This window comes from Mobula hypostoma, chromosome 9 (genome assembly GCF_963921235.1).
Source record: "Mobula hypostoma chromosome 9, sMobHyp1.1, whole genome shotgun sequence".
Classification (NCBI taxonomy): domain Eukaryota; kingdom Metazoa; phylum Chordata; class Chondrichthyes; order Myliobatiformes; family Myliobatidae; genus Mobula; species Mobula hypostoma.
The window spans coordinates 89,708,304-89,734,842 of record NC_086105.1 but is presented as its reverse complement, the minus strand read 5'-3'; the positions used below and the strand labels follow the sequence as shown (position 1 = coordinate 89,734,842).

Below are 26,539 nucleotides of genomic sequence, written 5' to 3'. Positions count from 1 at the left end.
AAATCAGAATCAGAATCACGTTTATTATCACTGGCATGTGACATGAAATTTGTTAACTTAGCAGCAGCAGTTCAATGCAGTACATAATCTAGCAGAGAGAGAAATAAAATAATAATAAATAAATAAAATAAACATAATAATAAATAAACAAGTAAATCAATTACATATATTGAATAGAGTTTTTAAAACGTGCAAAAAACAAAACTACTGTATATTAAAAAAAAATAAGGTAATGTCCAAAGCTTCAATGTCCATTTAGGAATCGGATGGAAGAGATGAAGAAGCTGTCCCTGAATCGCTGAGTGTGTGCCTTCAGGCTTCTGTATCTCCTACCTGATGGTAACAGTGAGAAAAGGGCATGCCCTGGGTGGTGGGGGTCCTTAATAATGGACGCTACCTTTCTGATATATCGTTCCCTAAAGATGTCCTGGGTACTTTGAAGGTTAGTGCCCAAGATGGAGCTGACTAGATTTACAACCTTTTACAACAGCAGCTTCTTTCGGTCCTGTGCAGTAGCCATCCATACCAGACAGTGATGTAGCCTGTCAGAATGTTCTCCACAATACAACTGTAGAAGTTTTTGAGTGTATTTGTTGACATGCCAAATCTCTTTAAGCTCCTAATAAAGTATAGCCACTGTCTTGCCTTCTTTATGACTACATGAATATGTTGTGACCAGGTTAGATCCTCAGAGATCTTGACACTGAGGAACTTGAAGCTGCTCACTCTCTCTACTTCTGTCACAATGGTGGGGGCTTGGGAGCAAGGGTGGACCCAAATACAAGACACATCTTGTGAGGTTACTTAGATTTAGTTTATTGTTCGATACCACAAGAGCTAGGCAGGAGCAGGAGTAGCGAACTGGACAAGGACTGAGGACTACGACTAGGCTGGGACCAAGGGTCTGGGCTTGGACTCGGAATCGGCTCCCAGAACTAGAGGAGACATGAAGAGGCTAGGGTATGGACTCTGAGCCAGAGACTGGGCAAGGACCCAGTACCTGGGTCTTGCCTCGGGCTCGGACCCCAGAACCAAGCATGGACATGACATGGGCTAGGGAGAGGAGGAACATGGAAAACAGAGCCTCGGTCTCAGGAGAGCAGGTACATGGGACCATTGACACATACACAGAACACAGAGCCGGGACCCCTCCTTGGGTACAGGACATAGGGCCGGGACTCGCACACAGAACAGAGAGCTGGGACCCCTCCTTGGGTGCAGGACATAGGGCTGGGACTCATGACCCTCCGTGGGGCAACGGCAAGACGGCCTGACTTACCCCACGGAGGCGAAGACAAGACACGACAAGACCAACATGAATGAACACCAGACAGTACCTATCTAGCTCCGGTGATGGAACTAGACCGAAGTGCAGGCGGGGGCTGCAGACGAGGGCTAGAGGCGAGAGGGGTAGAGAAGGGATTCAGACAAGGGGGTAGGACAGGAATCACAGACTGCCAGGGCCAGGACTTGACTCAGAACTAGGAAGCTGCCAGGACCAGGACTTGACATGGTACTTGAATGCCGCCAGGACCAGGACCTGACATGGTACTTGAACGCCGCCAGAGCCAGGACTTGACATGGTACTTGAACACCGCCTGGGTCAGGACTTGACATGGTACTTGAATGTCACCATGGCCAGGACTTGACATGGTACTTGAATGCCACCAGGGCCAGAACTTGACATGGTACTTGGTCGCCGCCAGGGCCAGGACGTGGCAGTGGTACTTGGATGCCGCCAGAGCCAGGACGTGTTCGTGATACTTGGATGCTGCCGGAGCCAGGATGTGGACGTGGTGTTTGGAACCTCCGGGTAGTGCGAGCTCTCGACTCGGCCCGGGAACAGTAGACAGCAGCTCTTGATTCCCTCCGGCGGGTTAACTGACGGACCCAACTTGATGAGGAAACTTTGCAGGCTCGCTTCAGCGAAGTAACTGGACAGGGTTGCTCTGGTGAGGAAAGGCGAATTACTGGCACTCGCTTCGGGCAGAGACAAGGCTTGCTCCAGCCAGATGACATTGGCACGCCGTGACTTTGCAGATGCTCCTGCCCCGAACGGCTGAAAGCCAGAGACTGTAAACTACCGGTTCAGCCGAGTGTTAATTGCCTCTAATCACCAAAGTCAAGGGACATGGGAAAACAGGGAATCAATGGTCCGGATTGTAACATAAACAAACTAAATTTAAAAGGACCCCGATCCGGACCATGACAACTTCTGATCCCTCTATGAGGATTGGTATGTGCTCCTTCGTTTTACCCTTCCTGAAGTCCTCAATCAGCACTTTCGTCTTACTGATGTTGAGTGCCAGTTTGTTGCTACGGCACCATTCCACTAGTTGGCATATCTCACTCCTGTACGCCCTCTCATCACCACCTGAGATTCTACCAACAATGGTTGTATCGTCAGCAAATTTGTAGATGGTATTTGAGCTATGCCTAGCCACACAGCCATGTGTATACAGAGAGTAGGGCAGTGGGCTAAGTACACACCCCTGAGGTGCTCCAGTGTTGATCGTCAGCGAGGAGGATATGTTATCACCAATCCGCACAGACTGTGATCTTCCGGTTAGGAAGTCAAGGATCCAATTGCAGAAGGAGGTACAGAAGCCCAGGTTCTGCAACTTCTCAATCAGGATTGTGAGAATGATGGTATTAAATGCTGAGCTATAGTTGATGAACAGCATCCTGACATAGGTGTTTGTGTTGTCCAGGTGGTCTAAAGCCGTGTGAAGAGCCACTGAGATTGCATCTGCTGTAGACCTATTGTGGCATTAGGCAAGTTACAATGGGTCCAGGTCCTTGCTGAGGCAGGAGTTCAGTCTAGTCATGACCAACTTCTCAAAGCATTTCATCACTGTCGATGTGAGTGCTACTGGGTGATAGTCATTAAGGCAGCTCACATTATTCTTCTTAGGCACTAGTATAATTGTTGCCTTTTTGAAGCAAGTGGGAACTTCTGCCCATAGCAGTGAAAGGTTGAAAGTATCCTTGAATGCTCCCGCTAGTTGGTCGGCACAGGTTTTCAGAGCCTTACCAGGTACTCCATCGGGACCTTCTGCCTTGCAAGGGTTCTCTCTCTTTAAAGATAGTCTAACATCAGCCTCTGAGACAGAGATCACAGGGTCATCAGGTGCAGCAGGGATCTTCACAGCTGTAGTTGTGTTCTCCCTTTCAAAGTGTGCATAGAAGGCTTTGAGTTCATCTGGTAGTGAAACATCACTGTCATTCATACTATTGGGTTTCGCTTTGTAGGAAGTAATGTCTTGCAGATCCTGCCAGAGTTACCATGCATCTGATATCGCCTCCAACCTCGTTCGAAAGTGTCTCTTCGCCTTTGAAATAGCCATCCGCAAATCATGCCTGGTTTTCTGGTACAGGCCTGGGTTGCCAGACTTGAATGCCACAGATCTGGCCTTCAGCAGATGACATACCTCCTGGTTCATACATGGCTTTTGATTTGGGATGTACAGTAAATCTTTGTAGGCACACACTCATCCACACAGGTTTTAATGAAGTCGATAACAACTGCTGCATACTCATCCAGATTCGAAGATGACTCCCTGAATATAGTCCAGTCCACCGATTCAAAGCAGTCCTGTAAGTGCTCCTGCGCTTCCCTTGTCCATACCTACTTGGTCCTCACTGCTGGTGCTGCAGTCTTCGGAACCAGCTGAATCATTTCTTGGTTGGCAAGGTGTATTAAGTCATGTACCCTTATAAATGATCGGTGAAAGCTCAACCCTTTGCAAGTTGTAAAAAATGACTTGGATTGAAGCAACAAAAGTTCGGCTGCTAAATTTGATGATAATACAAAGATAGGGGGTGTGAAAATAAGTTGTGAAGACAATATTTGGAAGCTAATTACGAGACTTGTATGCTCAGAGTTTAGAAAAGGAAGAGGGGACTTAATTGAAACATAAGATTCAAATGGGGGTTGATAGGGTTGATATGGAGAGGATGTTTCATGTTGGTAGTGGGGGTGTCGCCATTTAAAAATAAGGGATTGCCTATGTAAGATAGAAATGAGGCAAAATATTACTCCTTGAGGGTCCCGAGTTTCTGAGTATTTTTAAAGCATTTAGGTAAGAGGTAAAGAAGCAAAAGATTACGAGGGACAAATTGGAGTGGTTACATTCAGATCAGTCATGATATTGAATGCTGAAAGGTGGTCTAATCCTGCCCTTGGTTTTTGTATGTTCAAACCCTACTTAATATTTAATAAATAGATGTAATAAAATATACAATAAATAAATATAATAAAAATACTAGCTAGTGTACTATAAAGAGTCAGGTCTTACTTATGTCCAATGCCCTGAAGCAAAACTTCCCTAGTTTTATTATTTAATTTCCCCTTGCAATCATCAATAACATTCTGTTAGCTTCCCGTATTACTTTCTGAACCTGTATGCTGGTCTTGGAGATTATGTCACAGGACACCTATATCCCTCTGTATTCCAGAGCTCCGCAACCTCTCATCCTTGGGATAATATACTTCTTTTGTACTTCTCCAGATAAAACAAACAATTGTACCTTTTCTCACATTATCCCATTTCCCAGATCTTTGCCACTCACTTAACCATTCATATCCGTTTATTCCAGCTTCTGTCCCCTTCCTTTCCAGTCCAGATGAAGGGACTCGGTCTGAATTATAACCTGTTTATTTCCCTCCATAGATGCTGTCTGACTTTCTGAATTCCTCCAGCATTTTCTGTTTGTTATTCATTTCACTTTTTTTTGCTTCTTCGTGTCCTCTCACAAATAATTTTCCTATCCACATCATCAAATTTAGGAGCCATTCATTCAGAATTCAAAAAGTCCAAGTAATTTGTACCATTTGTAGCAGGTTGTGCACCAGCGCCAGTCCCTTTGCACACCACTTCCAGCATTTCGAAAGTCAAAGAAAGACCCATTGATGCCAACTCTCTCGTTCCTGTTTCCAAGACAGCATGTTACCTCCTACACAATGAGCAATGAGAGCCTACACAGATTTCTGCAATCTTTGAAGCAGCTCCTTATTTAATGCTTCCTTGAAATTTTAGTACATCTAGTAGATTCTCTTTATCCAAAGCACATATTACTTCTTCAAAGAGCCCAATTAAATTGATCTGATCTAATTTTTCTTTCATAAAACGATGTTGTCTTTGCCTGATTAGATTGGTTATTTTCCTTGTGCCTTGCTATAACATCTTCAAAACCATTTCAAATATTTTATAATGACAGGGATTATGCTGACCGCCCCATGGCTTTTATATTTTCTGTCTCCGTTTCTGAATAAAGAAGATGCAGTCGCTATTTTCTAATGGAATGTTACATAAACCTAGGAAATGTTTCCTGATAATTATCATAGTTTCAGATTTTCCAGTACTTAGCCTGGCTGACATGCACGCTGGTATTTATCTTGCTTTATGCTTCCTCTGGTATTTACCCCAGCTGGTGTTTTTCCTGGTTCTTATCCTTGCTGTTGTTTATCCTTCAGCCAGCATCACCTGGGTAGATTAAGTGCTGAATCTCTCATTGCTCAGTTTTGGTAGCTTGCTGTGCCCATATCAACTGTTTCCTACATTTACATCAATAGCTAGGCTTGTAAAGTTCAGCAAGGGCTGTGAGGCGCTTTAGGCCTCCCTGAGGTAAGAAAGTTATATCACTGCATGTTTTTGTATATTGTTTTCCGGTACCTAGGAATGGATTTTCTGCTGGCTCACTAGACATGCAAGTGCAGTCTTCTCAGGCCTGGGAGAATACCTGCGGCAGGTCCCTGATTGGGAAGCTCTGATTAGCAATGTAGCGATTGAAGACTGTGCTCTGTTTAGATGAAAGGCTCACTACCCCCCCAGAGACACTTATTATTTTCAGGCAATGCCGCCCAACACCGTAAAATGGTTCTGGGAATGGAACAAGTCCACGCAAGAAGTTTGTTTTTTCGTTTCATATTTTACAGTGGGATATTACATTTTTTAATAAAGTATCAAATAGGATGAGAAATTCATTGACAACTTTTGACAAGTGAATGCATGGAATAGACTTGTAATATCTATAAGTGTGAGATCAATGAATTCTGCTAAGTATGTTGGTTGGATATTTGACCAGAAGTGGAACTGAGAGCTACACTGAAAAATGTGGTTACCTGTGATTGAATAGATGAAGAACATTTTTGAGGATTCACCAGAAGGAAGCACGCTGTATACCTGAACTTTTTCCTTTGGAAGTATAAGTTCTCGATTGATTGGTGGCTTGGGGAACCTTTAGCAAGCACCATCTCCCTTGCTAGACATTGAAGATTAATGTCAGCCAGTGGTGTAGTGGTATCAGCACTGGACTTTGAGGCGAATGGTCCTGGGTTCGAATCTGGCCAGCCCCTTGCAAGCATTCCATCTGTGCTGGTTTGAGCATTGAGCTAGCAACTTGGCCTCATAAAAACAGATGAATGCTAAGGAAACGGCAAAAAATGCCGCGAAAAGGAACAACAACATTCAAGATTAATGTTCTCCAGTACCTACAAAACCAAAGCAACAGCACACTGTGAAACACTGACCCATGCACACAGAAATAGAGTTATAAACTAATTCACTAAAACAGGAGGACAGTAGAGTTAAGAGAAAGGCCTAAATTAACTGATTTTTTAACCTTTGAGATGTGACCTCAGCCTTTGTTGATGTGATCTGCTGTGTTTGACTTGAGACTTCATGAGGTCTGAGGATAATGTTTACCACTCCCAATGTTACTCATCCAATCTATATACCCCGGTGGAAAGAATATATCCGGACACTGTAATGCCAAGCCATAGACAATGGGTGTGATTCGATAAGTACAGTATATCAAGCTGTTGCTCCACCCAACTGTGGGAGAGTTTCCTTCGCTTACACTCTCAGCCTCGATCAAAGAAGGCATGCTGTACCATGGATCTGGTAAAACATGTCAATGAAGATGTAATGATAAAGTTGGTACGATCTGACAGTACAAGAGGTAACCATTTAACACACCATGCCTGGGCCAGAGCCTGTATCCTTCACTTTCTCTGGACTCCAGCATTCTTCTCCTTCCAGCACATATCCAGCTCCCTATCTAAGGTTAACAATGAGCCTGCTTCCACTTACTCCTCATTGTAACGCTAAAGAACAGTCACAGACACGAACAAGAATGTCGTTTTGCGCACTGAGTTGTTCTGGAAAATGAAGTGCCTGAGGGATATATGGACAGGAAAGGTTTAGAGATACATCAGCCAAGTGGGACTAGAGCAGATAGGGGTTTTGGTTAGCACAGATGAGTTAGGCCAAAGGGCCTGTTTTACTGCTGTATAACTATACAACTTAATGACTCCATGGGTATAGAATGTCCTATGAGCAGAGACTACAAAGTCCATCATCACAAGTGGCTTGGAAGCATCATCACTGACTGAACTGCTGTTGTCTTGAAAGTAGGATCTGTGGCAGGTAGCAGGTGACCCAACAAGAGGTAAAAACCAACTGGACCTCGTTCTGAGCAAACTACCCATGGCAGGTCTTTGGTAGAAGACACCACCACATAGTCCTTATGGAGATAAAGTCCTGTTGTAACAATGAGGACACTCTGTATCACATTATGTGGTATTGTAAATATACTGAAAGTGATCTATTTGGAACAGATCCAGCTGGTCTCCTATGAGGTGCAAAGACACTTTGCAAAGAGGTCAAAAGATGGGTATCCAGTCATTCAGAGTCTTACCTCCTGACACCCCCAGGACTTTCATCTCTCCATAAGGCATTGGTCAGGAGTGTGTTGGAACAGTTTCCACGCTGAGTGCAGCTCCAAGAATACTGTATACCATCCAGGATAATGCAGCCCACTTGGCTAATGTGCCAACCAGTTGACGGGCTGCATCACAGCCCGGAATTGAAACACAAATGCCTGGATTGGAAACACGAATGCCCAGAATGGAAACACCAATGCCTTGAATGGAAACACCATCACCTGGATTGGAAACACCAATGCCTAGATTGGAAACACCAATGCCCAGAATGGAACCACCATCACCTGGATTGGAAACACCAATGCCCAGATTGGAAACACCAATGCCCAGAATGGAAACTCCAATGCCCAAAATGGAAACACCATCACCTGGATTGGAAACACTGATGCCTGGAATGGAAACACCAATGCCCGGAATGGAAACACCAATGCCTGGATTGGAAACACCAATGCCTGGAATGGGAACACCAATGCCCGGAATGGAAACACCATCACCTGGATTGGAAACACCAATGCCCAGAATGGAAGCACCAGTGCCTGGATTGGAAACACCAATGCCCGGATTGGAAACACCAATGCCCAGAATGGAAACACCAATGCCCAGAATGGAAACACCATCACCTGGATTGGAAACACCAATGCCTAGATTGGAAACACCAATGCCCAGAATGGAAACTCCAATGCCCGAAATGGAAACACCATCACCTGGATTGGAAACACCAATGCCTGGAATGGGAACACCAATGCCTGGAATGGAAACACCATCACCTGGATTGGAAACACCAATGCCCAGAATGGAAACACCAATGCCCAGAATGGAAACACCATCACCTGGATTGGAAACACCAATGCCTAGATTGGAAACACCAATGCCCAGAATGGAAACTCCAATGCCCGAAATGGAAACACCATCACCTGGATTGGAAACACCAATGCCTGGAATGGGAACACCAATGCCTGGAATGGAAACACCATCACCTGGATTGGAAACACCAATGCCCAGAATGGAAGCACCAGTGCCTGGATTGGAAACACCAATGCCTAGATTGGAAACACCAATGCCCGGAATGGAAACACCAATGCCCAGAATGGAAGCACCAATGCCCGGAATGGAAGCACCAATGCCCGGAATGGAAACACCAATGCCCGGAATGGAAACACCAATGCCCAGAATGGAAACACCAATGCCCGGAATGGAAGCACCAATGCCCGGAATGGAAACACCAATGCCCAGAATGGAAACACCAATGCCCGGAATGGAAACACCAATGCCCGGAATGGAAACACCAATGCCCAGAATGGAAACACCAATGCCCGGAATGGAAACACCAATGCCCGGAATGGAAACACCAACGCCTGGATTGGGAACACCAATGCCCGGAATGGAAACACCAATGCCCTCAATTGGAAAGTAGTACAAAAGGATTCAGACCAATCCATCATGAGGAAACCACCACTGAGCGCTTCTACATGGAGCGATGGCGCAGGAAAGCAGCATCCATCATCAAGGAGCCCGTCATTCAGGACATGCTTTCCTCTCATGTTGCCATCAGGAAGGAGGTACAGGAACCTCAAAACCCACACCACCAGGTTCAGGAACCGTTATTACCCTCGATCAACAGGCTCTTAAATCAGAGGGGATAACTTCACTCATCTTCATACACCCCGTCACTGAACTGTTCCAACAACCTATGGAAGCACTTTCAAGGACTCTTTATCTCATGTTCTCAATCCTTATTGCTTATTTTTTATTTTGTATTTGCAGTATGTTGTCTTTGCACATTGATAGTTTGTCCATCCTGTTGAGTGTGGTCTTTCATTGATTCTATTTTTTTTCTTGGATTTACTGTGTGTGCCCACAAGAAAATGAATCTCGGGGTTGTATCTGGTGACATATATGTACTTTGATAATAAATTTACTTTGAACTTTGAACTAGTAGTATAAATGTTCATTCATCCCACCGGTGGTACACAGCCAGTGCAGTGTTCACCATCTGCAAAGTGCACTACAGTTATTTACCCAGGCTGATCCATCAGCACCGCCACCACCAAGGAGGACGAGGACCAGAGATGCATGGGATGCCCCCACCTCCGGGTCATACATAATATCTAACTTGGACCCCACATCCTCACTGGTCTGAATCTGACTGCATGTTAAGTGGGAACGTGGATCCAGAACGTGCCGATGAAGCCCTCTTGCTTCTAGAGTATTGGTCCTTGGACTGGGCTGAAACAGACTGAGGTGGTCCCTTCACTTACCCTTTCCATGGTCTGCCACTCACACAGTCATCTAATGCCTGCTAAAAGTAGCCTTCCACTGTGGGAGACGAAGGACTGCAGCGGTTCAAACACACTCAGAGACTGCTAGGAATGGACAATAAATGCTGGTCCTGTCTGCTACCCACATCCCCCAAGTGAGGAACGGGAAGGACTCACTCGGACACTCTGGTTAAATGATAGGCAGCTCACTCCACATGGTGCGCCCGCCATCCCATAGCAAGAGAGTAGTAGCACTGGTGGTGGTACTGAGCCGCACTGGGAGATCTTGACAGCGGTGCCTGCACTGCGGCAAGGGGACCTAGGGGAGGTGCGCTAACCTGGGAGAGAATGAATGGACACAGCTTGCTTCCCTTGGCACAGAGGTCAGAATCTAGGATCCAAGGGATGAAGGAGTGGAGAGTGGGAAAATAAGGAGGATTTCACCCAGATGGCAAGAGCAGAAGCCTCTGGGTGTAGAGCCTGAACTTTCGGTATGGATGGTTCATGTGCTATGATCCTCAGGGCGAGGGTGAGGCAGGAATTGTTTGGTTTCCATCAGAACCAGGGCTCTGAAGGGCAGTGTTGTCAGTGCCAAGCTTTCTTTTTCTATGTTATGTTTCTCACACTCCATGAATTTCCCAGCTCCTGATGGGTAGATAAGAGAGGGTGCTGTCCCAGGTCCCCTTGCTGCAGAGTGCCAGACTAAGTATCAGAATAAAGAGTGTTCTCACCACTCAGACCTTCCTTGGTCTCACTCCCACAGTGGTCTAATGCCCTGCTACATATACCCCTCTACAAATCAGACCAGTCCTCTGAATGACAGTAGTTCACGACCATGTTGTTCGTGCCTTTAGTGTTCCCCCAATGCCCAAAAAGGCCTAAGGGACAGAGTTACAAGTCAGGCTGAAGGAGAGTAATTTCCCTTTAGCTTGTCTCTGCAAATTTCAGACACGAGGATTCTACTGCAGGCCCTATTGTGCTGAATTAAAATGAAATTGTTCTCATCAGTTTAGAGAAGGGACCTTCCAGCATATTCTGTGCCAATGGTGGCTCCCCAAGCAGAAGATAGGCCTTATTGACACTTACCTTTGAACTGCAACCATTTATAGAAAACCAACTATGATGGTCCATGCCTTCCACTCCACCAAACACCTCCCATCTTAACCAAGCTTGGCAGATGCCAGTGTGCCCCTCGTACCCCTCTGTTACTAGCTCCCTCTGTCTCTGTGCCACGTCAGCCCAGAGACTGACACCATCATTCCCAAACTCCCCACCGTGACCTGCAGCAAGGACAGACATTGAATGCAACAGGGCCCTGTTCCCACTATTTCCCCTGTTGCAAATGGCAAGTGCTTGCTGAGTTGTGTGTGTGTGTGTGTGTGTGTGTGTGTGTGTATGTTTTGTGTGTGTGTATGTTTTCTCTGTGTGTTTCTGTGTGTGTGTGTGTGTGTGTGTGTGTGTGTGTTTGTGTGTGTGTTTCTGTGTGTGTGTTTTGTGTGTGTATATTAGCATAGTAACTGTAGGTATGTGAGAGACGAGATTACACTGAGGTAATAAAACATTCCCAAGACATCCACAGACCATCATCAGTCATAATCTTATAACAGGCTGAGTAAGAAAATATCCAGATATTGCAACAGCTTGGTCAAAGAGGTTTGAGGAATCTTAGGGGTAAAGAGTAACTGAGAGTTCAGGGTGTGGGTAGAGAAAAAAGGGGATTTTGGAGATTAGGTACAAGTCTGCTAAAGTTACAACCACCAAAAATGGAGCTAGAAACAGAGAGGATTGTTGGGATGAGAAGTTTTTCAGAGATTGGGAGGGCTGGGCTGTAGTAGGAGAACAAATATTTTCAGATCGAATCCTCCAACAAGGCCAAGGTGTCACATGTGACTCTCAGTTAAACTGACTCCCCTGGCTGCTTGATCTGGCCTTCGCTCTCATCTGATGCTGAGCACTGACCTTCTCTGTCTGAGTAATCATCTGGTATGTGGAAAAAGCCCACACATCATACAGCTTCAGAGCAAGGAAAATTAACTGGGGTCAGAAGTGGTATCTATGTGAATGGTGCCTGATTCACAGCAAAAACTTGTCATAACTTCTCTTAGCAGAATCAGTATCAGGTTTAATATCATGAAATCTGTTGTTTCGTGGCAGCAGCACATTGCAATACATAATTATTTAAAAACTATAAATTACTGTAAGTATATAAAAAATAAATTAACGAAGCAGTGCAAAGAGAGAGGAAAAATAGTGAGGTAGTGTTCATGGGTTCATTGTCCATTCAGAAATCTTTTGGCAATTTGATCCTGAATTGTGGAGTGTGTGTCTTCAGGCTCCTGTACCTCCTCCCTGATGATAGCAATGAGAAGAGGGCATGTCCTGGGTGATGGGGGCCCTTAATGATGCTTGCTGCCTTTTTGAGGCATTGTCTTTTGAAGGTTTTCTCAGTACTGGTGAAGCTAATGCCAAAGATGGAGCTGGCTAAGATTACAATTCTCTGCAGCTTTTCCGATTCTGTGCAGTGGCCCCTCCACACCAGGTGATGATTCGGTGCTTGGCTTCTGATCATGTGCATTTGCAAACACCCCCGGGTACTGCAGCTCAGTAACTGAGGCCGGGGTGAACTAGGTTCTAGGTTGGAGATGACGCAGGTTAACTCATCCTGGACACTAGACCCACTCCATTTAGAAACCTGTTGGAGTGGATGTGCAGCAGGAAAAACTGAGAGTCTGCACTACATTTCTGCCTGTTGTAGAACAGTTGCCAGGATGATAGCTTGCACACCATCACAAAGCAGATGTAAGATGGAAACAAGTATCCCCTGTACCTTTTTTCTTAAGTGCAATCGTGAACAATAGCCAGATCAGAAATGCTGATCAAGTCAACTAGCTCCCAGAGAGAACTCTGACAAGCCAATCAGTTGGTTCACTGCTGCTCAGCGATAGAACACTAAAAAATCATATGTACAATTAAGAAACATTAAAAAATAGTAGAAATACTGGAGTCATGATGATCATGATGAAGTCTGCTGGAGAGAGACATTTATACACATGCTGTCCTCCATAATTCAAGGTGATTGAAGGATAAGGTTGCAGGATGACAAAACGTGGCAAGAGCACTTGGAACTAAAAACTAATCCCTACCGGGAGGAAACAGCAGCTGTTCTTTCCGCACTGTTCTCCAGCAGTTTAAGGACTAAGTCCAGCCGGAACATAACTCACAAGTGCTCTTGAAAGTCAGGTATTAACCCTACCCACCAACAACCAAGCATTGCCATCCTGGTCCCCTTCATGATAGCTTATGGAGAAGCATGTGACTTCCCTCCCAGAAATGATAGGTGTTTGTGCACTCAACTCTTGAAGGCTTGGACCCCATCATCGCAGATGTTTCTAACCACAGCATCTGGAAGGCTGTTCCTAAGTTAAGGAGTTCTCCACATGGCCTTTCAACTGACAAAGTCATAGGCTTTTGTGAAGGCAAAGAAAGCCAGGCATAATTTTGCTGCTAGTCTCAGCATTCTCTTGGACTTGCGACATGGTGAAACCCACCTTGCCTTTGATAGTGAAATTCAGTTTGTGGTTCAGAGACTTACACTGGAAGAGAGCATACTGAGGAGGGCCCTGGTAATGACTTTCCCTGTGGCAGACAGCAGGGAGACTCCTTTATAGTCTCACGTACCCCGTGACGGGTTAAACAACCAGCAGAAATGGAAAACACCTTGGAGTCTGGTATTGCTATTAACTAATGGTATTTATTAGTAGCTATGCAATACAGTAATATAAAATCAGATAAATCAAACAGGTTAGCAATGATTATATATATAAGTGTGGAAATATAAAAACCAAGCTTCTTCAAGCCTAGGGCTAAATGGATACAGTCTTAAGGTGATGGGTAAAGTTCAGTTCAGTTCGTGGTATTGAGTTGAGTAGTGATGGAGAGAGAGAGGTGTGTCTAGTTCTTCAGGTGAGCTGATGCCGTCAATCTTCCCGTTGTCCTCCGAAACTTCCAAGTTAGCCAAACTTGACCAACTTAAGAGCACCTTCTTCGAGTGCTAGTCTACCAACCCAGGCGAGGGTTAGACAAACTAGTAGACTCCACAGGGTCGCACTTTCATGCACTAATAATCACAGATCGATCCCTCAGATTTGATCCTCAGTCCCACAGCCATGGGCACCTGAACAGGATAGTGGCAACTTCACCACACCCTTGTGCATCTGCGAACCCCCCTGAAACAAGTAGTTACGCTGGTTTAAGTACTGTTGTGCTGAACACCAGCTGTCCATCAAGTAGCTCCTCCCTTCTCTCTCTGTAAGAACACAGAAGCTGACAGTGTCCTTGCAAAAGTGTAAACATGCTGCAGAGAAACCATAACACCATCTCAAAGCAGTCTTTGCCTCTCTCTCTCTTAATAACAAGGTGCTTGTGTTGAACAACTCTCTCTCTCTCTTTTTGAAAGCACAGAAAATATGACCCCTAGGGATACATAACAGTAGTTACCATAGGTGGACTTGCCTCCACTTCTTGTCAGTAAGGGATGTGGCAAGGATTATTTGAATTGTTTAATGTGGGATAGGTCAAGGACATTTCTGGGACAGAATCATGGGTGAAAATGTTTTAAGTGTATCTTTATATTCCCCCCCCCCATCCCCACCCCCAAGCAGGTGTTGACTACATCACTGTCCTTTATAAAATGCCCTTGTTCTTGGTTCTTGGTGGGTGGGTTTTGAGATTCGCTGTAAATGGCCTTGACCCATGGATCTCGCTGGATCTCCTGCTCTCTTTCCATCATCGCCTACTTTTTATTGCTAGGTACTACAAAGTACTGCTGCCTCAAAACAACAAATTTCACAGCAGTGATATGAAACCTGATTCTGATTCTGACAAGAGAAGTTATAACAAGTTACTTCTGTGAATCAGGTGCCATTCACGTAGACATCCCTTTCTACCGCAGTCAATATTTCTTACTCTATTTCTGTGGTGATACCACCGCCCCCCAAGTCTAAATAATCCCATTGAATCAATTACTTCACTACAAAAACAAACTAGGGCACAGTTAACAACTCAGTCAAAAGACAACCACTCCTTCCTTACTGTCCTAGGACATCACCTAGATTTCTGAGGTCAAACATTGGTGTGGGGTTCAGATCAATATCCTCAATATCCTCAAAGCTCTGCCCTGGAGTCAGACTCAGAAGGAATTATTTCTTCTTATCTCTCAATTGGATATGATTCATTCATATTTAAAGGGAAGTGGAAAAAACATTCCCAATATCAGGATTATCCACACAATAAAATAGATAGTAGTATCAACAGTGAAGAAAGTTATCAAAAGTGATGACATTGGACAGACTACAGCTTTTTTCCTTGGAGCATAGGAGACTGATAGATCATCTTAGAGAAGTATATAAAATCACTAAGGTCAGAGATAGGGTCAGTGCACACAGTCTTTTTTCCAGGTTTGGGTAATCAGGAACTTAGGTTTGAGGTGAGAGGGAAAAGATTTAGTCAGAACTTGAGGAGCAACCTTTTTACACAGAGGGTGGTATGCATGTGGAGTGAACTGCCAGAGGGAATATTTCAGGCAGAGACAATGACAACTTTTAGAAGGCAGTTGGGCAGGTACATGAATAGGAGAGGTTTAGAAGGAAAGGAAAATGGAACTAATTTGGATGGGGATCTAGGTCGGTATGTACCTGGTGGGTTGAAAGGCTGCATAAGTACCACTCCATGGGGTCTGTGTTGAAGTACCATGAGTACCACTCTATGAGTCTATGTTGAAGGTTGCCTGTAAAGGTTTTCCCAGGAAAATAGTAGTTTATTGTTGTTGTATGTACTGAGATGCAGTGAAAAGCTTTTGTTGCAATCCATCCTGACAGGTTATGCCATACTTGACTATTTTGAGGTAGTAAAATGAAAACAGAATGCAGAATATAATGTTACTGTTGCAGAGAAACTGCAATGCTGTTAGACTGAAAAAGTGCTTAAAAAAAATCTCCAATCTAGTCAGTCTTTAATCACTCATTTCTAGTTTCCCTCTTATAAGTAGTTTTGCATTTTGTATTGAGACCAGTGCTGGACACACTAGATAAGTGCCAGCCAATTGTGCTCCAACGTACTGGTCCTTCAGTCCTTTAGCTCTGACTTCATCCACTTTCTGAGACGTACACACTCTCCTTATCCAGAGTGCATTATCTGAAACGTATTCAGCTTATGCACTGATTCTTGTGTCGTACAGCTTTCTGCTGTGTTCCATTTGGATCAACTCTCCTTTACTTATTCTGCTTCTTAGTCAAGCGACTCACCGTTCAGTTATTCAGCTCATTCCCTTTGCCTACATCTCCAATCCTGGACATATTAGCCCCTCCTGAACCAGTTGTGTTTTCATTACAGCTTTACCAGTGCCATCTTTTCAGTAGCAATCATTTTTAATGAATTGGACCAGCTCAGGGTCAATGAGTATTTGTCGAAACAATGAAAAGACCAAAGATGACATTGGATCAACAAACACTTCTTGGAAATACATTAAGCAAATTTGCCGGTTTGTGATTGTCCGTGGCTCAGTGGGTATCCTCATCTGCTTCTGAGGCTAATGTGTTCAAACTGTTCTCCTGGGGCTTTAGCACACAACTTGGACTGAAGCACAGTGGGGGTGCTTCTTAGTTGGAGATGCTGTTTATGGGATGAGATGTTAAACTGTCTATTTAAACTCTTGTGAGATTGATATAACAGACTTAATAACACTATTTTGAAGAACATTGATTTCTCCCTGGAGTTCTGGATAACATTGATCTTTCTTCTAAACCACTTCCAACTCAAACAATTATTGGATTATTATCACTTTATAATCTGTGGGACATTGCTCTGCAAACCGGCTGCCAAGTTTCTTTGCAACTCTTATCACATTCTCTTAACATCAGTCGTTTACCTTTGTCTTCCTTGTGTAAAAGTCACCATTCACTGCCCTTCTTTTCTATTTAATCCCAGGATCATTCCTGATGTCTTCTGATCCTTAATGGTCCCCTTGCTTTCAGATAAAATTGATAATCTGGTAAATTTGTTGATTATTGTCACATGTATCGAGATACAGTTGAAAGTGTAAACATTAGAGATTCAGCAGATGCTGGAAACCAGAAAAGAACACATGCAAACATCGCAAACAACAGGAAATCTGCAGATGCTAGAAATTCAAGCAACACACATAAAAGTTGCTGGTGAACACAGCAGGCCAGGCAACATCTCTAGGAAGAGGTGCAGTCGACGTTTCAGTCCTGACGAAGGGTCTCGGCCTGAAACGTCGACTGCACCTCTTCCTAGAGATGCTGCCTGGCCTGCTGCGTTCACCAGCAACTTTTATGTGTGTTACATGCAAACATCGGCTGTTTATTCATTCCTTCCATAGACCCTGCCTGACCTGCCAAATTCCTCCAGCATCTTGTGTGTGTTACAGTGAAAGACGTTGTTTTGCATGTATCCATACAGATTAATTTTTTGACATCAGTGCATTGGGGTAGTACATGCAACCGAATGCAGGATAAAATGTTACTGTTACAGAGAAGCTGTAGTACATGCTTATGAATTATAACACAGGTGCAAGATTATGAAAGAGTAGATCACGAGGTCAAAAATCTCTCTTATTGTACAGGGACCATTCAGTAGCCATGTAACAGTAGGACAGAAGCCGTCCTTGAGCCTGGTGGCAAGTGTTTTCAGGTTTTCCTATTTTCTGCCCTGGGGTGGAGGGGAGAAGAAAGAAGAATGTCCGGCATGCATGGAGTATTTGATTATGCTGGCTGCTTTTCTGAAGTAGTGAGAAAAACAGACCAGAGGCTGGTGTCCGTCGTGTACTCAGCTGTGCCCACAACTCTCTGGTCATTTGCAGTCTGGGGCAGAGTAGTTGTATAATGGTTACCAAACCACTATACATCATGGTTTCTTTGGTGTATCTTTAAAAGAGGATGAAATGCCAAATTTCTTTAGCCTACTGAGGAAATGGAGATGCTGATGCATTTTGAGGTCATGGCATCCACAGACAAGAACTTGCTATTGGTGCTGTTCACTGCTAGAAACACAAATCTCTCCACCCTCTCAACCTTTTTCGTAAACTGCACCATGTCCACCACTTCCCCTTCCTGAAGTCAATGACCAGCTCTTTTGTTTTGCTGACATTGAGAGAAAAGTTTATTGTCGTGACACAATGTCACAAGGCTGTCTACCTCCTTCCTCATCTCGGACTCATTGTTAAGGTTCGTCTGCCTCAGGCACTGCCGCTGTTTCACACTGCATGACCTGCTGAGTGCTTCCAACACCTACTAATCTCAATTCAGGTTTTCACCGCCTGCATGATTTTACTTTCGTTTAATTCCTCTGTAATCTCTCGGTTCCTTTAAAACTGGCTGCTGTTTGGTTTGGGGCCCTTTCACTTCCGTTCCTTGCTATTGTAATTATTTTTTACCGAAGCATTAAGTCAGATTGCTCTTCTTCCCGTGACTGATGCTGTTTTATAACTGAAATGCCTCCAGGGTTCTTACGACCAGTTAAGTACGTGTAATAAAACTCAGTCATCAGCACCGTCTCTCTGTTCGGCTTTCCAACCTGATGAGGGGTCTCTGAGCCTAATGTAAGCAAGTTCACAAAGAGTTAAACAAACTCAGTAAACGTTTCATGGGCAGGAAGCTAGGATTCAATGATTTTAGATTAAAAACTCAAACAGTCATTCATTTTAACGCATGTTCCTTTTAGCTGGGGCCTGATTACAATTTTATGATTTTAATTTATCTCCTTAATTCTCCAGCAGCGCTGGGCTTGGCCCGTGTGACCTATTCATCACTCGAGGTGACAGAGTGGAACAGACCACCGAATTCAGCAGAGAGGCAAAATAACTTCATCTCCCTGGCACTAAATCTCACTCACAAAATAAAAATATTTCCAACCCAATAATGTCATTTTTTGGTGAAATAAAAACAGAAAATGCTGGGAACACTCAGCAAGTCAGGCTGCGTCTGTTGAAAGGTGAATGGAGTGAACATTTTGGGTTTCATTCCACCAAACCAGTATTAGCGATGCTTTTCCCTCCACAGATAAGTTTCCTGACCTGCTAAGTGTTCCCTGTACTTTCTCTTTACATTGTAGTTTCCAGTTTCTGCAGGTTTTTAAAATTCTTATTTACAGTGGTTGAGGATCTTAAGGATATCTTCCCTGGAGCTAAAAAAAGAGTCATAAAGATGATAATACTTTATGTGCTCTCATATATTTAGCTATTGCCTCTTTAAATACATCTCCATTCTTCATTGTAGCAACACCTGCATCCTGCATTTCTTGGAAAATATTCTCAATAGAATTTATTAATGGTTATCGTAAAATTATTGTACTAGTTTTGGATGTCTGCACAATTAGAGTTGTATTCCCTGTGCCTGTGTCAGGTAATGTAATGGGTGACGGATGACACATTTGTTCATAATAGAAATTGTTCTACATAACTCACAAACACCCTCATTGAGTTGTGTTCACTTTAAGAGACTGTGTCTGACGTAATGACGTCAGTGTAAGGCAACTGGTTTTGGTTTTGTCACAGTGGAAGTAAAGCATTGCAGCTTTTGTTAAGCACAAAAAATGTCTCGCATGTTTCAGTCACAAAGTCCTACATTGGTGACCTTGATTGACACTCTCAAACGATTCCATAATTACTCAAGGACATACTAACCAACACAGTCGCCTTGAAGCTGCTGGAGTTTTGGGAGCAGCACGCTACTGTGTGGTTTGCATAGGCTGAAGTCCAATTTACTCCGCGAGAAATCACCACAGACAATACCAAATTTTACTACTTCGTAGCATCACTAGGTAGCTTCATTGCAGACAGAGTGGTGAGACTACTAGAAGACCCACCTGCACATGATACATATGTCACTCTGAAAACTTACCTATTACAGACTTGTGGATTGGCTGAGTCTGAGCATGCTGAACAGTTGTTCTGCCTGCTCAGCTAGGTGATGCTAGCTAGGCCTTCAGAACTAATGGACCAAGTGCTGCCTCTCCTGGTCTGTCACCATTCTAGATTTATGTTTAAGGAACTCATTATGCAACAAATGCCTGATCAAGTTCACACTGCCCTAACTAATAAAGTTCAAAGTTTAAAGTAAAATTTATTATCTGAGTACATACATGTCACCATATACAACCCTGAGATCATTTTTCTGTTTTCATACTTAGCAAATCTATAGAACTGTAACTGAACTGTAAACATCAGGAACTGTAAACTGTAAACAAACTGAGCAAATGTAGATATAAATATATAGCATGAAATAACAATATAATATCCAGCAATAAAACAATATAAGAGTCCTTAAATGAGTGTAGCTATCCCCTTTTGTTCAAGAGCTGTTGTTTGAGGGGTACTAACTGGTCTTGAACCTGGTGGTGTGAGTCCTGAGGCACCTGTACCTTTTACCTGATGGTTGCAGTGAGAAAAGAGCTTGGTCCAGGTGCTGAGGATCTTTGACGATGGATGCTGCCTGTCTATGGCACCGTTTCATGTAGATGTGCTCAGTGGTTGGAACGGGTTTTACCTGTGATGTACTGGGCTGAATCCATTACCTTTTGCAGGATCTTCTGCTCAAAGACATTAGTGTTCCCTTACCAGGCCGTAATGCAGCCAGTCAACACAATTTCCACTACACATCTGTAGAAGTTTGCAAAGGTTTTTGATGACATGCTGAACCTCCGCAGACTCCCGAGGAAGTAGAGGTGCTGTCGTGCTTTCTTTGTAATTACATTTACATGATGGGTCCAGGACAGGTCCTCTGTGACAGTGAATCCTAGGAATCTAAAGTTACTGACTCTCTCCACTTCTGATCCTCTGATAATTACTGGCTCATGGACCTCTGGTTTCCTTCTCCTGAAGTCTACCATCAGGTCCCTGGTCTTATTGACATTGAGTGAGAGGTTGTTGTTATTACACCACTCAGCCAAGTTTTCAATCAGAATCAGAATCAGGTTTATTATCACCAGCATGTGACATGAAATTTCTCAACTTAGCAGCAGCAGTTCGAAGCAATACATAATCTAGCAGATTAAAAAAAATAATAATAATAAATAAACAAGTAAATCCATTGCGTATATCTCCCTCCTGTATGCTGGTTCATCACCCCCTTTGATACAGCCCACAGCAGTGGTGTTGTCAGCAAACTTGTAAAGGTATTGAAGCTATACTTAGCCATACGGTCGTAGGTGTAAAGCAAGTAGAGCAGAGGGCTAAGTACACATCCCTACAGTGCTCCTGTGCTGATGGAGACACCCGTGAAGGACTATAGGGAACATGCCAAAATGGCTGATAGTCCAGACTCAGCCAGGCAGAGGTGCATCGTTCCTCCTCCTATCTCTATCTCAATAGGTTCTGTCAGCGGAGCCTCCAGCAGACACACACCTACGGCTCCAGACTGGACAATGCCGGGACTGTGTTTTTACCACGCTCACTTCAGATGAATGCCGAGAAGTACCAACCACCATACAGCTTCGACACAGCCAGCACATCGAGACATCGGAGGTCTGTGAACACCATGGGTTCCAGCTGCCAGGGTATCTATTGTTCATTGCAGGCACCCCTGCAGGCCGCCACTTCCTGTGTGACTCGGGCTCCCACATATGGGATTTTGTCTTGGCTGAAGTTACCAGACCTCTACTAGGCTAGATTTCCTATGCAACAAAGGACTGTTAGTCAATCTTAAGAACTGCCGGCTTGTGGGTGCAAAGGAATTTGGGTCATTCTCCTGTATGCCCAGTAAGTCCCCCACTCTGTCTAGCACATGCACCCCCACACGGGAATTCACTCACCTACTGAGCGAATTCCCAATCCTCACCAAGACCACGTTTTCCACTACAATCACAAAGCATGGGGTTGAACACTGTATTTCCACAACTGGCTCAAAAGTTGCCTTTCTTATGAACTTTCCATTGCCCTGCACAATTAAAGCAATGCAAGAGTTGTTAGGTATGATGAATTTCCATCACCATTTCATTCCACGAGCTGCTGAAATTATGCTTCCTTTAAAGGCAATGACCCTAATCATATGCTTGAGTGGTCAGTGACACAACCAGAGCCCTTGCTCTTTTCGAATGCAACCTTACTGGTGCACCTGGTCCCCAATGCACCTACAGCTGCCAGTACTGATGCTTCAGACTTTGCTGTAGATGCTGAGTATGAACAGTTGGTTAGAGGTGTGTGGCAGCTGCTTGCCTTCTTCAGCCGGCAGCTCTACAGCCCAGAAAGGAAGTATAGCACGTTTGACCACAAGCTTGTTGGCCTCTATCTGACCGTCTGCCATTTTTGTTTCCTACTGGCAAGTCAGCACTGCACAGCGTTCGTTGACCACAAACTGTCGTGGACACGAAGGCCGAAGCCTCAGACCCTTGGAGTGCATGGCAGCAGCAGCACCTGGCGTGTATTTTGGAACTCACGTCTGACATACAGAACATCGAAGGAAAACATAATGCTGTGGTTGATTGCCTCTCACTGCTCGTTGTCAACGCAATGCTCATCGGGCCTGACTGTGTCGGCATGGCAACTAACCAAGCTACCGACCCAGAGATCCAAGCTTACAGAAGGCAGTCAAGGGCCTGCGGTTGGCTGACGTCAGTTTCAGGGATGCAATAGTTTCTCTCCTGTGCGATGCCTCAACTGGTCGCCCTCACCCAATAGAGCCTGCAGACTGCAGGTGTAATGCTTTTCACCTCTTTCATGGCTGCTCATGTCCGAGCAGGAAGGATTCATAGAAACAGGTTGCTTTAGAGTTGGTGTGGCAGAGCCCTAGGAAGAACGTGCAAGACTGAAGTGCAGCTTGTGTTGTGTGTCAGCCGGCAAAAATTAACCATCACGTTCAGGCTTTAACCACGTCAATGTGGGCCTGGTTTGTCCTCACCCCAACCCCATGGTTTCACACATCTCCTTACCATGCTGGACCGCACCACCAGGTGGCCAGAGGCTGTCCCTCTAGCGTTGCTGACAGCTGCAGGCGTGGCTCGGTCATTCATCAACATCTGGGTCACTTGGTTCAGCACCCCATCTGATACTTCTTCCAACCACAGTCCCCAATTCACATCAGACCTCCGGGCTGCAGTGGCCCAGAATCTTGGTGTTAAATTGCACCCCACCACAGCATATCACCAGCAGTCCAATGGCCTGTGCGAATGGTTTCACCATACCTTAAAGGCTGCTCTGAGGTCCTGCCTGACGGATGAGTGTTGGCACCATCATCTCCCACAGGTCCTGCTGGGGCTCAGGACAGCTCTAAAAGAAGACCCGCCAGCCTCCATAGCTGAGTTGGTGTACAGCCGCTGTGGGTGCTGGGTGATTTTATTCCTGATAACACAACCGCCTGATCAACATTCCACTCTCCTCAGAAAACACAATTCATTTCCACTTCTTCCTACCTCCCATCATGCATGCAGTACTCTTGGGTTCCAGTTGACCTGTGTTCTACCTTCATTTTTGTCTGGCATGATGCATATCAACACCCCCGAAGGCCTATTCAGTGTTTTGAAACGGGGCAAAAAGACTTTTATTGTAGGTAGGAAGAGTAAACCTGAATATATTTCTGTAGATCACCTTAAAACAGCCCACTAAGACCGGGATGGTTTCACTGGCATACCTCCTACATCATGATGTGACCATGTGCGTATCAGCACACCCTTGCATGAGCCAGAGCCACCTGCTGGTACTCCAACCAACGCTCATAGACCACAAGCTGGGCTGGCTGTACGAGCTCCAGACAGACTCACAGTGCTGGTTTTTGGTGAACCATGGAGGGGGGTGGTCTGTGTAGGATAACGTAATGGGTGACCGATGACACATTGCTTATAACAGAAACTATTCTACATAATTTAGAAACACCGTCATTGAGCTGTTGTGTTCGCTGTAAGAGATGGTATCTGACGTAATGACATCAGGCAGTGTAAGGCAACCACATTTGTTTTGATCGCATTGGAAGAAAAGAGCTGCAGCTTTTGTTCAGCACATAAAACGACTCTTGCATGTTTTATTCACAAATCCTACACTTTTCCTAATTTTTGCATCCTTTATTCTGAAACTGCTCAAGCTCATTTTTCCCAGGCAAACAGCCCCAGAAATGTTGAACCTTTCCTGTCAATAATGAAGTCACGATTTCCTAGTTTGCTGATGATACAAAATAAATGGGATTATGAGGAGGGTGGAAGAGATTTCAAGGGGATATAGACAAACTAAAGCTACGTCCATATTACGCCGGATAATTTTGAAAATGAAGCTTTTTCTCTTCGTTTTGACCTTCCATCCACACTGAAACGGCGTTTTTATCCCCCAAAAACGGAGATTTTCAGAAACGGTCTCCAAAGTGAATAAATCTGAAAACACCTAATATCCGTTGCAGTGTGTACGATGTAACCGGAGCTTTTTAAAACCGCTGTCATGACGTGCCGGAACAGATGGCGACAGCGCGGTATTTCATTGTTTTCTTCTTATTATTCTTCTTCTTATTATTACTACTTTATTGTCGCCAAACAATTGATACTAGAGCGTACAATCATCACAGCGATATTTGATTCTGCGCTTCGCAGAACCTAACAATTGCAGAACAGACAGCAATGAGACTGAAGCCAGAAGTTAGAAATATACTCACCAAATACTTTGACCCATAGCTAACTGAATAAATAAGTATACTCACTTTCCCCTGTTTTCTGTCCTTGCTTGTATGAAGGTGGTTTACCTGTTTATACAAGTACTTCTCTGACAATAGATGTGTAACAGGCTAATGTAACATTGTAAGGAAATACAAGATAACACTGATGCAGACATGTTTTATACATTTAACAAGGTACTTTATTAATGCAACAGAGTTAGTCAGTTTTTCAATGTTCGCCGTCAGCCGGGTCATACTGTCCGTGAACTCCCTGTCAGTTGCCTCCATACGCTCCAGTATTTGTTTTTGTTTTAGTTTTAAGTCCTCCTGCGTGAGAGCCAAGAGCAATTTCTTTTAAGTTTTTCTACTCTGTAACTTGACAAACGCACACTAAGTATACCGTTTCCTCTTTGCTTGTTTTCTGTGTGTCCTGCGCGTGCCCAGTAGAGGAAATTCGCCCAAGTATCTGTGTTAGTGTGGACAGAGATATTTTGAAAAACGCTTAGTGTGCACGCCTGTCGTTTTTACTCGAAACCGGCGTTTTCAAAATTATCCTGCGTAGTGTGGACGTACCCTGAGTGAAGGGCAAGAATGTGGTAGACGACACCATGCAGACAAATGTGGGGATATTCACCATGACAAAACAGATAAGTGATGCTCATGATCAAAGGAAGCTAGGCATCCTTGAAGTTACTGTTTGTCGCTGAAAGTCAACATGCCAATATAGTAAGCAATTAGGAAAGCAAATGGTATGTGGGCAAGAGGATTTCATCACAGGAGTAAAGATTTTTTTTCACTAAGGAGCTGAGGGGTCCATACCTAGTGTATAGTGAACTGTTCTGGTTTCCTTACACACTAAAAGGACATATTACCATAGACGGAGTGCAGCAAAGATTCACCAGACTAATCAAGGGCTTGCAAAGTGAGCAGCAATTGAATAAACCAGGCTTGTATCCTATAGAGTTTTAAAGAAATTTCACTGAAATTTACAAAATTCTTAAAGGACTTCACAAGTTGGATTCCAGGAGGATGCATCCCGAGATGAAAGGTCTAGAACCAAGCATCACAATCTTAGAGTAAGGAATTTGGACTGAAATGAGGAGAAGTGATAGACCTTTGGAGTTCTCCATTCCAGAGAACTCAGTCATTGTGTTGACTCAAAAAGAGACTGATAGATTTCTGGATATGAGGGGAATGAGGGGATGTGGAGACATTATAGGAAAATGGTGTCGAGCTGGAAGTTCAGCATGAACATATTGAATAGTGAAGAAGGAATGAAGTGGTGTGAGACAGACTGAATATTTCAATGCAATTATAAACTGTACTGCCAAACAGTTTTCTTGTTGCCTTTATTGTAATCTACAAATAATCTGGGTTGAGTAAGGAGTAGGATCTGGGTTATCTTTCTGCTGTGTTGGAACCCTTTGCTTGACTGAATCTGAAACTTTTGTGTGAAGACTCACTCCAGCGCCGAGAGCACCTTTTATGGTAGTGAGGGAGTGCTACAAGGTTGGAGGAGTTACTTCTCAGATGAGAGGTTAAACTGAGGCCATGCCTGCCTCTTCAATTAGTGTAAACAGCAATTCTGAAGATCCCACAGTTTCTGGATCCAATATTTGCCCTCAACCAACATCATGCAAGCAGATTATCTGGTCTTTGTCACATTGTTACTGGTTGGAGCTTGCTGAACAACAGGATTACAACGACTGCAATTACAAGAATACTTGAGACGATTCTGGTCCTGAGTAAATTTCACAAGGCATGTTCCACATGCCCTTGAATTCTCTTCTGATAGAGATCCAGAATCCATTTCTCTTCTCACTGTTGCTGAACCTGTATGCCAACTTCGTACAATTCAGTTACAAGGCCAACTAAAACTCTTTGAACACCAATGTTTTATAGTTGTATTC

The 26,539-nt window shown here is 44.1% G+C and overlaps 1 protein-coding gene across 2 annotated transcripts in view; it reads left to right on the top strand.

Annotated features, from left to right (window-relative positions):
- Window positions 1-26,539, top strand: part of LOC134351847 (protein ELFN1-like) — a 351,461-nt gene that overhangs the window by 307,867 nt on the left and 17,055 nt on the right. Inside the window, exon 1 of one of the 2 annotated variants that reach the window (XM_063058647.1) lies at window positions 5,603-5,627. The exons of the other annotated variant lie outside the window; for it this stretch is intronic. The gene's annotated coding sequence lies outside the window, so the exon portion shown is untranslated. Of the gene's footprint in view, window positions 1-5,602; window positions 5,628-26,539 lie in introns of those variants that run through there. 2 annotated transcript variants of the gene reach the window in all.